Here is a 13,970-nt window from a genome sequence, read left to right on the forward strand (position 1 = left end):
ACATGTAGACACCATTCATGCATATAAAATAAAATTAGTATTTTTAAAGTTTCATACAGCTTTTTGGTCAACATGTGTTTCATTTTTGAAACATGCCTTAGAGTAGAATAAGTAGTCCATACTGCAAATGGATGTTTGGTTTTATAGGAAGCCAGTAAATTACTCTGAATTGATTGTGTTATTTTACATTTTTATAGTAACTGATGAACTTTCAATTTGTTCTGTAGCATGTAGCTTTTGCTATCCTGATTTAAGGTCTGGGAATGGGCCATGCTACAATACTCTTCCCCCCACCCATATTGGATCCTTGGGTGAAAAACACAGACACTCACATTGTTCAATTTCAGCCTGCCTTATTGGCCAAATTACTGGGCATTACTAATCTTCTGCAGCTAGTGTGCCCTTCCCAATACTCCTGCTCAGCACCTCTCAACCTGCCCTCAACTTCAGTTGCTCAGTTACCTTTAGTTCCAGCTCAACACCCTAACCTCCTGACTGGAGAAGCAGCCTATAACTGCTCCGCCCGTGATCTCACATGGTTGGTTGGCTTTCCTCCCTCTGAAGCATGGCCAGAATTCCTTTCCTCTCTCTCCTGCATCTGTTACCTTGCCTGTGAGGACCAAGAAGTCCCACCTATTCTGCCCAGCTCATTGACCTCTAGCATCTCTATTGATGGATCAAGGACCTTAGCATCAGAACCACCCCTATGTTGATGGTAATATTTATAATGGCAGCACCAATCTGGCTTGTAATTACAGGGTTCTGACTAGGCAAGGCCAGAGGTCACGAGCGGCCATGTGTTCTCACTGCTGCTACCCCCGCAGCTCAAGCCACCTGCTCACGCAGGCCAGAAGCACCAGCCCTGGTACCCACCAGATGCCATCGTGGGAGATGGCTCTGCTTATCTACCACGATGTCTCCACAAAGGCTGGGCTGAGCCCAGACCATTCCACCATTCACATGATACCCGGTAGAAATGAGACTCTAATGTTTAAAGATTATCCAAAGGCTTTATATGTTTGGTAATGCTCAAATTAACAAGATGCTCACACAATTGGAAGTGTTAACCAATTAACTAACCTAGATATAAGTTGTTACCTAGGACTGCTCTCGATACATGTGTGGTTCTCCATGGCTCCTACATCTCTCTCTAGCTCCTCCTCTTTCGTCTTCTCTTCCTCTCCTCACTCTGCCCACCTCTCATACAGCCCAACCGCTGAGCTTTATACAAATGTAGTGGGGTGGTATCCTGATACATATCACCCTTCTTATAAAAAAACAAAAAACAAAACCTTTCTCTCAAAATATAATTAGAACACAGCTATATCAAATTGTAATTGTTAAAGTACAAGGCTGAAAATCTCACCTATCTTGAAAATAAAATCAATGTAATTACTAAAGTACTGTATGTGCCTATTCTTAGGCCTTTCCTATTTTGTCAAGCAGGACATGAACCCAGAATTCCTGTGGGGCCCACATTAGATAGAACCTGGCTTTGTTTGTTTTTGAGACAGGCTCTTACTGTGTAACCCAGGCTGGTTCAGGCTCATAAGTCTTGCTGAGAGCTTGGATTGCAGGTGTGTACCACCATGTTCAACTTGATCTGAGTTCTTGACATTGTCATATTTACTTTGGCCATTCTAACGAGCTTTACTTTGCTTTTATTATTGTATTTTAATTTTACATGTATGGGTATTTTGTTTACAAGCGTGTCCATGTATCATATGCATGCACAACTGGTACCCATGGAGGCCAAAAGAAAGCATTCGATACCTTGAGATTGGAGTTACAGGCAGTTTTGAGCCATCATGTGGGCTCCAAACCCAGATTCTATATCAGAGCAGCCAGTGCTCTGTATTTACATTTTCCATCAATCTTTTTTCTTCTTACCCGAATTGATAGAGTGATTGATTCCCTCACTCATTAAAGAACATTGGATTATTTTCTTACTGTTGAGTTTTGAGATTATCAGATACATAATTAGTGCCTTTTCTGCTGTAAATTGATGGAAAAGATGTCAATCTTTTCCTAGATCATGTAACAATTAACATTATTTACCATATAAGTTTGTATTTCTTGCTGTGATATAAAAAATAGAGAAAGGTAATGAATTTACATTAATATATTTTCTGAAATATGTAGATATGTAAGTCTAAACTTTGGCAGATACTAGGTTTAGATATTTTTTTCCTATTAATATTGGAACATATAAGAAAAGCCCCGGAATCCAAGTTTTATTATTTATTCAAAAGCCCAATAATTTAGGTAGATGGGCTTTGGTTTAGTGCTTCTATCCCCGCCACTGATGGCTGTCCTCAGGCCTTTGAAGGGTCACCAGCTAGTGTGCGCCCCAAAGTTTGGCAGCTCACGCATCCACTGGCTCACCTGTGGCCACTAATGGCAACCACCAGTACTGCCTCTGCTCTTTGGCCAACAGCAGCGTCTGTAAAGTGCTTGGTCTCACCATCTAGGAGTCTTTCTGCAGGTACTGCCCTGGCTGTTGCTTCTTCTTTGGGAAGTTCATGTCACAGTCATGGCCTTAGTGTTGAGTTCCCTTATGCACTTGGCATAATATTCCAAGACATCTAGCAGTCAGGCAGCCCAAGGCCAAGCAGGGCCAGCCTTTGTCTTGACATGGCAAAACTGCTAGCCTGGGCTTTTTATGTTAATAGGCTAGGGCCATGCTGGACCCATGACCCTGTAAGCCAGACAGGGTACAGTATGCAGTGGAGGCCAACAGAAGCAGTGGGGTGCCCCTTCCTCACTGACTTCACTGCTTTGGCCCGTTAGCTGCCTTGTACAAGCATGAAATGAAGTCCAAATGCATCTGCCTTGCAAAACAAACAAAAGCTCATCATATTATGTGCCAGGCTCTTCTTCCTCTCCAGCACTGCAAAAGGGGGTGGGAGGGCTTACATTTCAAAATAACTGAAGCTGTAAAGATTAAGTACTTGAAAGTTATGTGTGTGCACAGGTGCATGCCAGATGGTACACATGGAGGTCAGGGGCTGCTTCAAGGAGTTAGTTGGTTCCCTTCTTCCACCATGGGTTTTGGGTGTCAAACTGAGGTGTCAGACTTGTGTAGCAAGTGCTTTTACCTGTTCCTACCCCTCAAGAAGCTTCATAGTAATAGCCAGACAAATTGCCCCTGCACCAAAAAGAACAGTACCTAACTTCCTCCCTACGTTTCACTTTTCTTATTAGTGTACTTTTTCATAATTTAATCCTTCCATACTTTGAGCATGGTCTCTCCCTGGCCACTTTCACCACCCCTCCTCCCACTGACCTTCCACCTTTCCTCATCTCTCTCATCTTCCTTTCTTTCTTTTTGGGACCACTGCATTTCACTTAGGGCTGCCTGCATGAACACTGCTGGTCATGGACTTGAGCTGGGGCAACTTAGCAGTGACCACACCACTGAGAAGGAGACTTCTCCCACATGTAATCATTAAGGGCATATAGGTCCTCAGAGAGTGGTGGGGTCTTATAGAGATCTCTTCACCCATGACTGAGTGCTGATGGGTGCAGTTTTGTTGAAGTCTGGAGCAGGTAGCCATTGATGCTGTGAATAAATGGGTACAATAGCCATATTGTTCCAGGAAGGTAATGCATAGCATTGGTGCCTGTGCTCCCTGGGCTTTGGAGGGGTAATATAGTTGTCCTGTTTAGGGGTGAGGACTTCAGTCTCTGGGTCATTAACTCTTGCAGCTGTAAACAGAAAGGTCTGTGACCAGGGCTGAGAAGAACACTCACCTATGGCTGTGAACATTCATTTTTGTTTTAGATGGGCTTTCATGTATCCCTCCCTGGCCTTGAACTCTCTTTGAGGTTGAGAATAATCCAGAATTTCTGGTCTTGCTGTATACATCCCTGATGCTGAGATTACAAGTGTACACCTCCAGACTCCATTTATATGGTATTGGGGGTCAAACCACCACCTTCTGTGTGCTAGGCAAACACTCCACCAACTGAGCGATATATCCCTGGCCCTAGCTCATTTTTTTCAGTAGAGACAATAAAGTTATCAGATAGTATATGACATCTTTATAGATCCATTTTTAAATCAGTGTAGGATTCTGTACTCAGGGACTATTCATCCAAAGTGTGGCTAGAGTTAAACTGTGCAGATGGACAGAAACCAAGGACGTTTCTTTATATCCAGTGGTCCCACAATGTAAAAACTATAAGCATTTCCTTAGATGAAAGGGAAATGATTCATATGGGAAGAAGGAAGTAGGACCAGCAACATGGCTTAGCAGTACAAGCTTCGGTCATACAACCCTGACGGGCTGAGTTCTGCCAGAGATGGTGGCATGCATCGATTAATCCCCGCATTTCTGCAGTAAGACAGGAGGTGGGGATGGGAAATGTGCATGAAGTTCATGGGCTTGCTAGCCTTGAGTATACATAGCACAGCAATAGAATTAAGAAAGACCCTGACTTAACACAGTAGGAAGAGAGAAACAACTCCTTAAAGTTGTCCTTTGACCTCCATATATCATATATCATATTTGGATATATATCCATATATCATATACAATGATGAAGAGAAAAGAAAAACATGGAAAGGCAGAGAAAGACAGAAGAGTGGCAGAGACATTAAATATGTGGCTAAATATGTATCTGTGTGAGTTTGAGGCTGGCCTAGTCTACAGAGCAATTTATAGGACAGCAAGAACTACATGGACCTTGTGTCCAAAAAACAAAATAAAGCAAAATGGGAAGAAGAGGAGGAGAATTGTAAAGCAAGTTACAGTCAATATAATCACACAACAGGAAAAAAAATTGCCAAGAGATACAGTTTGAGTGTTCTTTACCCTAAATGCTTGAGACCCAAAGTGTTTAAAATTGAAATGGTTTAGATTTTGTAATACTTGCTTTTGCATAAGATACCTTAGGGTTGGATCCAAGGATAACATGAGCTTCATTGCTGAGGCACATATAGCCTAAAGGGTAATGTGATAAGGCTTTTAATATGGCTGCACTGTGGTGTAGCATACTTACCATGAGAGGTTACGTGTGCAACTGATTCTTGCTTCACTTTGGCACTCAGAAAGTGGATCTTGTTGCATTTCAGATTTCAAAATTCTGTGCTAGAGTTCCTCAGCATGTACCTAAATAACCCCAAATCAAATGATCCAATAGCAAACTAGTGTATGATTATGTTTAATCCAAAAAAGCTGAGAAAGTACCCTAATATAAATAGCTTAACTACTCCACCATAGAGTCAGGCCGTACCAAGACAGAGAGCAGACATTTGATGTGTAAGGATTAGTCAAGGAAGCACAGAACCTTAGAAAAGTATACACTGTAGACAGTTACGGAAACACAGCTGAAGAAGAGTTTTCAGGCAGCAAACAGAAATGAAGGAAAACATGTCACCATGATAACAAGGTTTGGTAACATCAGAAGACTGGATGTTTTTAAATGTGTGTATGAGAGGAGCCAACACTGAAAGGAAAAGTGTAAGCAAGTTGTCCATTAGATTATTTTTTTTTAATCAGCTAATAGATAACTGGAACCATGACCCCAGGGATCTCATCTGCTCAGCCCATTGACATTGAGATATGTAATGTGTCATCTACAAATGTGTTGGTCCATGTCTATAACAATTCTGAGATATGTCAGAGCCCATGCATCCTCTGCACAATATCAGTATTAGTCTGTAGCCAAGGATGAAAATATGCATATTATTATAGATTTAACACAAGCATTAAAAAACAGGAAAACATTACATTGTTTTAAAAACCAGAAAATGCTTGGGAGGCAGAGGCAGGTGGATTTCTGAGTTTGAGGCCAGCCTGGTCTACAGAGTGAGTTCCAGGACAGCCAGGACTACACAGAGAAACCCTGTCTTGAAAAACAAAAAAAACAAACAAACACAAAATAAAAACCGGAAAATGTAGACAGCAGATGGCTCAGAAGGTAAAGGCACTTGTCACCAAGCCTGCTTTCCGGAGTTGGATTCCTGAGACCCACAAAATGGAAAGAGAGACTTGGCCTCCACAAGGTCTCCACACACAGCATGTGTGGATGTCAGAAATCAACTGTGAGAGTCTGTTTCACACGTGGGTCCTAGGGATTGACTCAGGTTCCCTGAAACACCAGGCTTGTGCAGCAAGTGCCTTTACCATTGATCCAGCTTTCCTCTGTAGTTTTAAGATGATTTTAAAAAACACTGTATATGTTGGAAGGAGATTACTTCATGGCCATAGGATCTGTAGTGCTTGGGTTTTTTGTTTTAGCTCGTTTTGTTTTGTTTTAGCCATTTGACAGTCCAATACAGAGAAGAGATAGATGGCTTAAGAATGACTGATTCTGCATCAGAGTATGTGGAATTTTTATATAGTGTTTGTAGTCTATGGTCAGCATAAAGCATTGAAGCCGTAGTTCTCAAATGCAGTGTGTGTGCCTTAATTAGGAAGATACCAAACAAACTTCAACATAGTAAACACTGTATATTGTAGACTATAAGCCAGCATTATAGTAAATTAGAGCAAACTGAGCATTTTCTCTAAACTCTGGAATGAGACTAAGGTGTCCACTCTGTCCATTCTTACTCAGTATATCAAAGTCTTAACTGAATAGAACACAATTTACAGTTGCTAACTTATGAAACCAACAAGAAGATTCTGTAAGGAAATGTGGTAAATATACACAGTGGACTTCTTTCAGCCATAAAGAACAGATTGTTTCATCTGTGGGTAAGTGGGTGCAGCTGGAGATGGTCATACTAAGTGAATCTAGGCAATACAAATGTACCTTCTTTGATCTGCACTGCCTAGATTTTACATGCAAATATATGTATACTTCAGAATATTTATTTTGGCTGCTCTGTTCTGCCAGAGTGTGTCCCCCCGCCCCAGTTGTATTTATTGATTTAAGTGTTGTGATTGATACACATTAAGTGCATATTTTTATGGAGTGGTGCTGCAGTGCGTATACACAGTGTACAGTGATGGGATCAGGGCAGTTGGCACACTCATTCCCTGAAACGTTAAAAAAAAAAAATCGGTGTATGTGAAATGCAGTGTAAAGTACAGTTAATAAGACCAGGCAAGTCTTTTTATTATAGCAAAATAATAAGACATTAGGTCGCAGGGAATCAACAGAGAGTCTACAGCCCCTGATTAAGACCCTGATTAGGAAAAAATTTAGTGATAAAGTTTGCTTTTCAGGATTGTTTTTTTATTCCTTTATACTTATAATTAAGAAATTATATTCAGTATATATTTATACTGTGTTTAGTATAATTAATAAATATACAAGAAGGCTGAGATGCCTGTATACACTGTTGTATGAAGAGGAGAGAAACAGTCTGGTAAGGGGGATTCATTTCTTGTTAGGAATTCAGTGGGGGGAAGTTCAGCTGACACATGCTGAGGGCCATCTTCATTGTTGATCTGTTAATGTAGAGCACTTACTGTTGGTGGCTGCAAAGTTCAGAAATAGGCTAATTTGAAATGCTATAAGTCAGGACAGTATTTACTTAAGTATTTTAAAATCTGTCTCTATGCTTTGGAATTACATAATCATTTCTTTTTGGCTAAGCACATAGTAACAATAGGAAACCCATTCATTTTACTAATTCTTAGTAATGTCACATTTAGATGACATTTGCCATTAATTAATACTATCCCTAAAGTTAGATCTGCTAGATGCTTTGGGGATGTTAATTACTTAGTATTACTAGGACGAGGTGCTTATACCCATGTGTACAGTGACTGTACAACTTGGCTGATTTTAAAAAAGAAAAAGAAATGTTAAGCTTGTTTTGGTGGTGCACACTTGTAATCCCCACCTCTGGAAGCTGACAGTTTGAGGCCAGCCCACACCGAATAGCCAGGCTTCATTCAAAAGAGAGAGACACAGCGTGGAGCAGTGGCTGGCTGTGCTGCTCAGCTCTGAGGACAGTAGGCAGTGGGTTGCTCTGCTTTCCATTTTTTATAGCTAGTTTCTAGACGAATGGTTCCCAACCTGAGGGTCACGACCCCTGTAAGGATCACATATCAGATATTTATATTATGAGTCATAACAGCAAAATGACAGTTATGAAGTAGCAACAAAATAATATTATGGTTGGGGGCAGCATACCATCGGGGCTGTGTTAAAGGACCACAGCATTGGGAAGGTTGGGAACTCCTGTCCTGGACCAACTCTCAATTGTTTGAAATTATGGTTAGGGTTTTCTTGGGACTTTTCCAGTGTTGTTGGGTAAATAAGAAGTCTAAACATGAATCTTCAGAAGCGGAGAAGCAGTTCCTGTATTAGCTGCTTTATTCTCAGGAGTCTGGGACTAGACTACGTATACAGTCTTACAAGTAGATCCTTTCACAGCTTCGTGAGAGAAGCCTTCTTTTCATTCATTCATGAATAGACCTTATCTTTCTCTGTAGCCTGTGTTTACCTTGAACTTAGTTCTCTAGCCTCAGCCTCCTGAATGCTTTAAGTGTGTCCCACCATGCCTGGGTCTAGCCTACAATTTAAAAAGAAGGGAGGGATGGAGGGAGGCTAGAAAGGAAGGAAGAAGGGAGGGAGGGAGGAAGGGAAGGAAGGAAACATTAAGAGTGTTTTTAAGAGTTTTAACTTGACTTTTCATTTTAAGCAAAGAAAAGTATTTTATATCAGAAAGACAGGGTTTGAAGATTGCATCTCACTGAAGTCACCTGAAGTTACTTTTCCCCTTCCTATTTCTTTTACTTTGTCTTTTCTGAGACAGGTTTTCTCTTTATAGCCCAGTCTGCCCTGGAACTCTTCAACCAGGCTGGCTTCAGACTCCTAAGAGATCATCTGCCTCCTTTACCAAGTGCTAGCATTAAAGGTGTTGATCACCGCCACCTGGCTAAGTCACTTCTTCACTGAGCGTCACCAGGCCACAGTTCTTTTCCAGTTCAGTTGAACCTGACATTGACATGTTTTCATGTTACTGTCTAGTTTGTGTTTAATAAGCTGACTCTCACTTGATGGGTTGTGATTTGTCTCAGATGATTTTCTATAGAATGTCATTTTCCTGGGTAGTAATAGGCTCCCAGCCTGGTGAGTGTTCTTTTCTAGCCTCCTAAATGGACTCGAAGTCAGTCTTAGTGCTCATGTACTCAGCTCAGTAATTCTGATCTCATCTTTGCCCAGGTTCAGTTTAAGAATGCTCTCATTTGATGTGTATGGCCTAGTTGTTGAACTATAATTAGTTTGTAGTGTTAATTTACCTCCAGCCTCTTCATTTTATGGTAATAGCTAACATATTCTTAAATTGCTGCATTTTGTTAGATTTCATTCTCATATCACCACTAATTTTCAGAAGTTGTTCACTTAATGTTTGGTTCTGAGATATGCTCTGATGGTTCCATTTTACTGATGAAAATATCCACTCTGGAAGTTTATATACCATCTGCAGTTTCTTAGCTAAATACTGAGACCATCTTCAAACCTGGCTCTTAGTGGTAGAACCATAGTCTCAAGTACTGCTTTATGTTGCTTCTCTTAATACTATATGGTCTTATTTTTAGCATAATAATTCATTTAACTACTATTTTACTACTGTGTCCACTCTTAAGATTTTTTTTAACCAATAATTCACATCATGTGTGGTTCCTCATGCCTGTAGTGCCAGCACTTGAGGCTAAGACAAGTGACTTGCCATGAGATTGAGCCAGCCTGGGTTATGTAGTGATATCCTATCTCAAAAAAAAAAAAGTTGTAGAGTGTCAATTTCGTTTGTCAAGTATGTTTTACTAAGACTGAACTTTGTTAGAGGTGGGGGTTTTCTTTGCAGACTGGGTTGGGAGGTAAACAGATCTCATAGCTTAGGCTGATCTTGAATTCACTGTGTAGCCAAAGGTGCCCTTGAACTCTTAATCTTCCTGCTTCTACCACCTAAGTACTAGTGTTCTCAGCTTGTGCAGCCATGCCTAGGTCACAAATACGTTAGCCTTAGGGTTTTCATTGAGTTCATTATTTTAAAGCTTATTTACACTATAGTAATACATTTTATTGAGTGTATAAATTCTTTCTATTCATTATAACAAAGAACTGACTAATAATAGTGGGGTTTAGTGTGTAGAAGAATGCATGGCAGCTTTTGAAACTGAAGGGTTAGAGTTGAGAAGTCAAACCCAAGAGAAAGGCAGAGGCCAAATAGACTCACATTTTCTCTTAAGACCATTAGGAGACCACTGATTGGCCAGATAATGGTGGGTCTCAGAAGGCAAAGGCAGACAGATCTCTGAGTCTGAGGCCACCTCTGTCTACAGAGTGATTCTAGGACAGCCAAGGCTACATTGTCTCGGACCACTATGCTTTTAGAGTAATCAGTTTCACTTCTGTCAACAATCTCTTGCTGTGCTGTGGAGTTAGAAAAGGAAAATGCACCCTGGCAGGACTGCTGCTATTAGGGTTTTGAAATGAAATGCTTTTCAGAAGGCTTGGCCCTTAGCTGATGGACCCCAGTCACTGAGAGCTGATTAAGTTATTAAGGCTCAGGCCTAGTCAATGGATTACCCTTTAATGGATTCATATAATGATGATACTATTGGGACACAGTAAAAAATTAAAGTAGGGCCTAGTTGTGGGAACAGGTTCACAGGGGGTTGTAGTACTCTGGAGAACTACAGCTTCTCCATTCTTTCCTGTTTTTCTCTGCTTCCTGACCATCATGAGGTTAGCAGTTCTGTTTCAGCAGTCCTTAAAAGTTCTAAATGTATCATTGCTCTGTGTGTGTGTGTGTGTGTGTGTGTGTGTGTGTGTGTGTGTGTGTGATGGATTTGAGCATGCATGTGTTATGCACACATGTGGAGGTCAGAAGACAAAACTAGAGTCAGTTCTCTGATTTTACTCTCAGTCCTAGGGATTGAGGTCCACTTGTCAGGTTTCTGTGCTGCTCTAGTTTGCATTTCTGTCAGTGAGAAAATACTCTGACCAGAAGCAACTGAGAGGGGGAAAGGGTTTTACCGGTTTACACTTCCAGGTCACAACCCATCATTTGGGAAATGAGGATAGAAGCTGAAACCATGGGGGAGTGCTGCTCTGTGCTTTTGTGTCAGCTTGGCTTGCTTTCTTACACTATCCAGGCCCACATGTGTAGGAATGGTACTACCCACATCAATTCGGTGGGTGTTGAGGACCACACTGCTCCACGCTTGGGGGCCACTGTGTCCCGGACCGCACTTTGCTTGCTTTGTGGCTAAGTGCTCTGGTCCGAGGGGATCAGACAACAGGGTCTAGCAAGAGAGAGAGTGGGGATGGAGGGGCAAGAGATGTGAAGAATGGAGACAAGATAGGATGTGTGGTCAAGTCACTGGTCTCCTTTATTGAAAGGAAATCCTGGATATTTATAAGCACAAGCAGGGGAACACAGCTGAAGACATTTTACCAGGTGCGCCTTGAAGCTGGGGGCACTAAACAACAAAACCAGCTCTGTGGGAAAAACAAGATGTTTGTCAGAGTGTGCTCAGCTGTTGTAGGCTGTTGAAAACAAATCTCTTGTCATGGTATAAGGTCTGAGATGGCTGCAAAGATGATAGCCGCTTTCTGCTAGGAGTCGGCTCCCAACAGGTGGGCCCTTCACAACTCAAGACAGTCACAGACATGCCCACAGGCCAGTTGATGGAGGCAGTTCTTCAGTTAAGGTTATCTAGTATGTCAAAGTGATTAACAACTAGTGGGGACACATGGCATGCACTTTTACCACTAAGCCTTTTTGATGGCTGCCACCACTGCCTCAGACCTGTTTTCTATCTTTTCACATATACAAAGCCAATGGAGTCAGCCACATTGAAACCTGTGAAAGTGTGAGCCAAGCGATTCAATTACCTAGTTCAGATATTAGTTGCAACAAGAGAAAGGTGGCCAACACAGCTAGTTAGAAGGACATTACATCACACTCCAGCCCAGGTACTTTTTTTGAACTAGAGTGGTGACAGTGGGAAATTTAGAGGAATCAGTAGGGTCTGTTAATTGGGAAACTAGGAAGAGACAGGGAAGGTTGTCCAGGCCTCTGGCTTGGACAGCTAAGTGAATAGTAGCTACATTTTAATCTACGATGGTGGTTGATGATCTTCAGGTTACTGTGAGATGCTATGTATTTGAGATCCCAAGGATCAGAAATGTCAGGAGTGGAGAGATGATCCAGTGATTAAAAAGCACTGGCTGCCCTTGAAGAGGACCCAGGTTCAATTCCCAGCATATACACTGACTCCCAACCACCTGTAACTTTAGTTCCAGGAGATCTGACACCTACTTCTGGCCTCGTCCAGCAGTAGGCTTGCATGTGGTAAGCATATATACATATAGGCAAATATTCATACATATAAATAAGTCTAAAATGAAAAAGAAAGAGATACGTTGAGTAGACAAAGGGGAGGTATGGGTCTGGAGATCAGATTTGAGCATAATTAAAGCTATGGCTATAGATGAGCTTCCATCTTGCCAAAGAAAATAACATGAAAGGAGAAAGGCAAAAAGGCTCAGGGCCAGTCTCCAGAACGAAAGCATTTGCATCCAGAAGGAGGGTTAGCTGGAAATACAGTGTCTTGCCGAGCAAGCAGCAGTAGAAAGATCTGCGATGAAATGGGAGAGTTGTTGGAATTAACAACTTTATGGTGGTGAGTCACAAGAACCGCCGTGTGGTGGTACCTGCCATGATCCTGGCACTTGGAAGGATGAGGCAGAAGGATGGTGAATTTAAGACCAGCATGGCGCTAAAAAGAAAGCTTCCAGCTGTCTGAAACAACAAAACAATGCATCAGAAAAGAACTATTTTGATAGGATGGTGGCTAAATCTAATTTATAATAAAATTTAGATAGGAATAATTAGTTCAGACTGTCAAAAATCAGATTATGTCAAGCTATAGAGCAGTAGATTATGCATGAAGCGTAGGGCCTTGCAGTACTCATGTGTACTTTATAGAGAAAGCAGTTCTGTTAGCTTACCACTTGGAGACTAACAATCAAGATGATGTAGCTCTATTAACTTGGCCTCTGGTGAGGACCCCCACCGCATCACGTTATCAGGTAGCATCATGGCAGAATTGGAGTGATCTGAAAGTAATAGGGGAGGCCAGAGCATCCATTCAGTTTCCCCGCAAGAAGCAATCATAGGGTCTACAAACAGTAAGTTTGTTCCTTTTGAGAGTGTTGTCCTTGATGATGTAATCACTTTATGCTAGGCTCCATTTCCTAAAGATTCCCTTCCTCCCAGTGCCATTGTATTAAGGACCAAGCTCCCAACACAGGAGCTTTTGTGGGGTGCACTCAGACTATAGCATGTGACCATCCGTTGGAGGGTTCGTACATCCTTACTCAAGGGTTCTGATGCTCTGCAGGATCCATTGACCAGGGCTAAGAAACTCCAGAGCCCTTGGGCACTAGAAACTTAGTGCTGTGGGACATACTGAGATTGTTTTTGTCTCACATGTTACACTCTCCTGAATGACTTTTTTAAACAATCACAAACTTAATACTCTTCATTTAAATTTTTATGCCAGTCTTAAAATGATTTAACTAGTTGATATAGATAGGCTTCTTTTTCCAGGAGAGGCTCTCACACCCTCCAAGGGAAAAGCATTAAAGCAATTTCATTGAATTGTTTTAGTTTTCATAGAAAAGACGTATCAGTCATTTTATTTCTACTTCTATTCAGCAGAAGCAAACACCAGAGTTTCCAAATCAGGGTTCCCAGTTCTACTGCTTTCTACGATGACGTGTGGAGATAGCTAGCAAAAGTCAGTCAGAACGACACAGGCACACACTGCACAGTGAGGCCTTACCTCAAGAAGAAAATGCAGGAGTCAACTTAAAACTTTACAAATGATTTCATTAACATAGTAGAAAGATACACCTTGTACACACATGCATGGGAGGATACTGGGAAGGAGAACTTTTTTTTTTAACAGTATTTAGTAAAGTACTGTTACTGTGCAGTAGGGAAAACATTCTAGATGACTCTGCCCCGCTGTCCACAGACATCTCCTTGT

The 13,970-nt window shown here is 41.4% G+C and overlaps 1 protein-coding gene across 4 annotated transcripts in view; it reads left to right on the top strand.

The window, feature by feature from the left end:
* Znf148 (zinc finger protein 148) overlaps positions 1-13,970 on the top strand; it is a 119,664-nt gene that overhangs the window by 96,252 nt on the left and 9,442 nt on the right. The window lies entirely within an intron of this gene.

The sequence above is a fragment of the Arvicanthis niloticus genome, chromosome 12 (assembly GCF_011762505.2).
Source record: "Arvicanthis niloticus isolate mArvNil1 chromosome 12, mArvNil1.pat.X, whole genome shotgun sequence".
NCBI lineage: Eukaryota > Metazoa > Chordata > Mammalia > Rodentia > Muridae > Arvicanthis > Arvicanthis niloticus.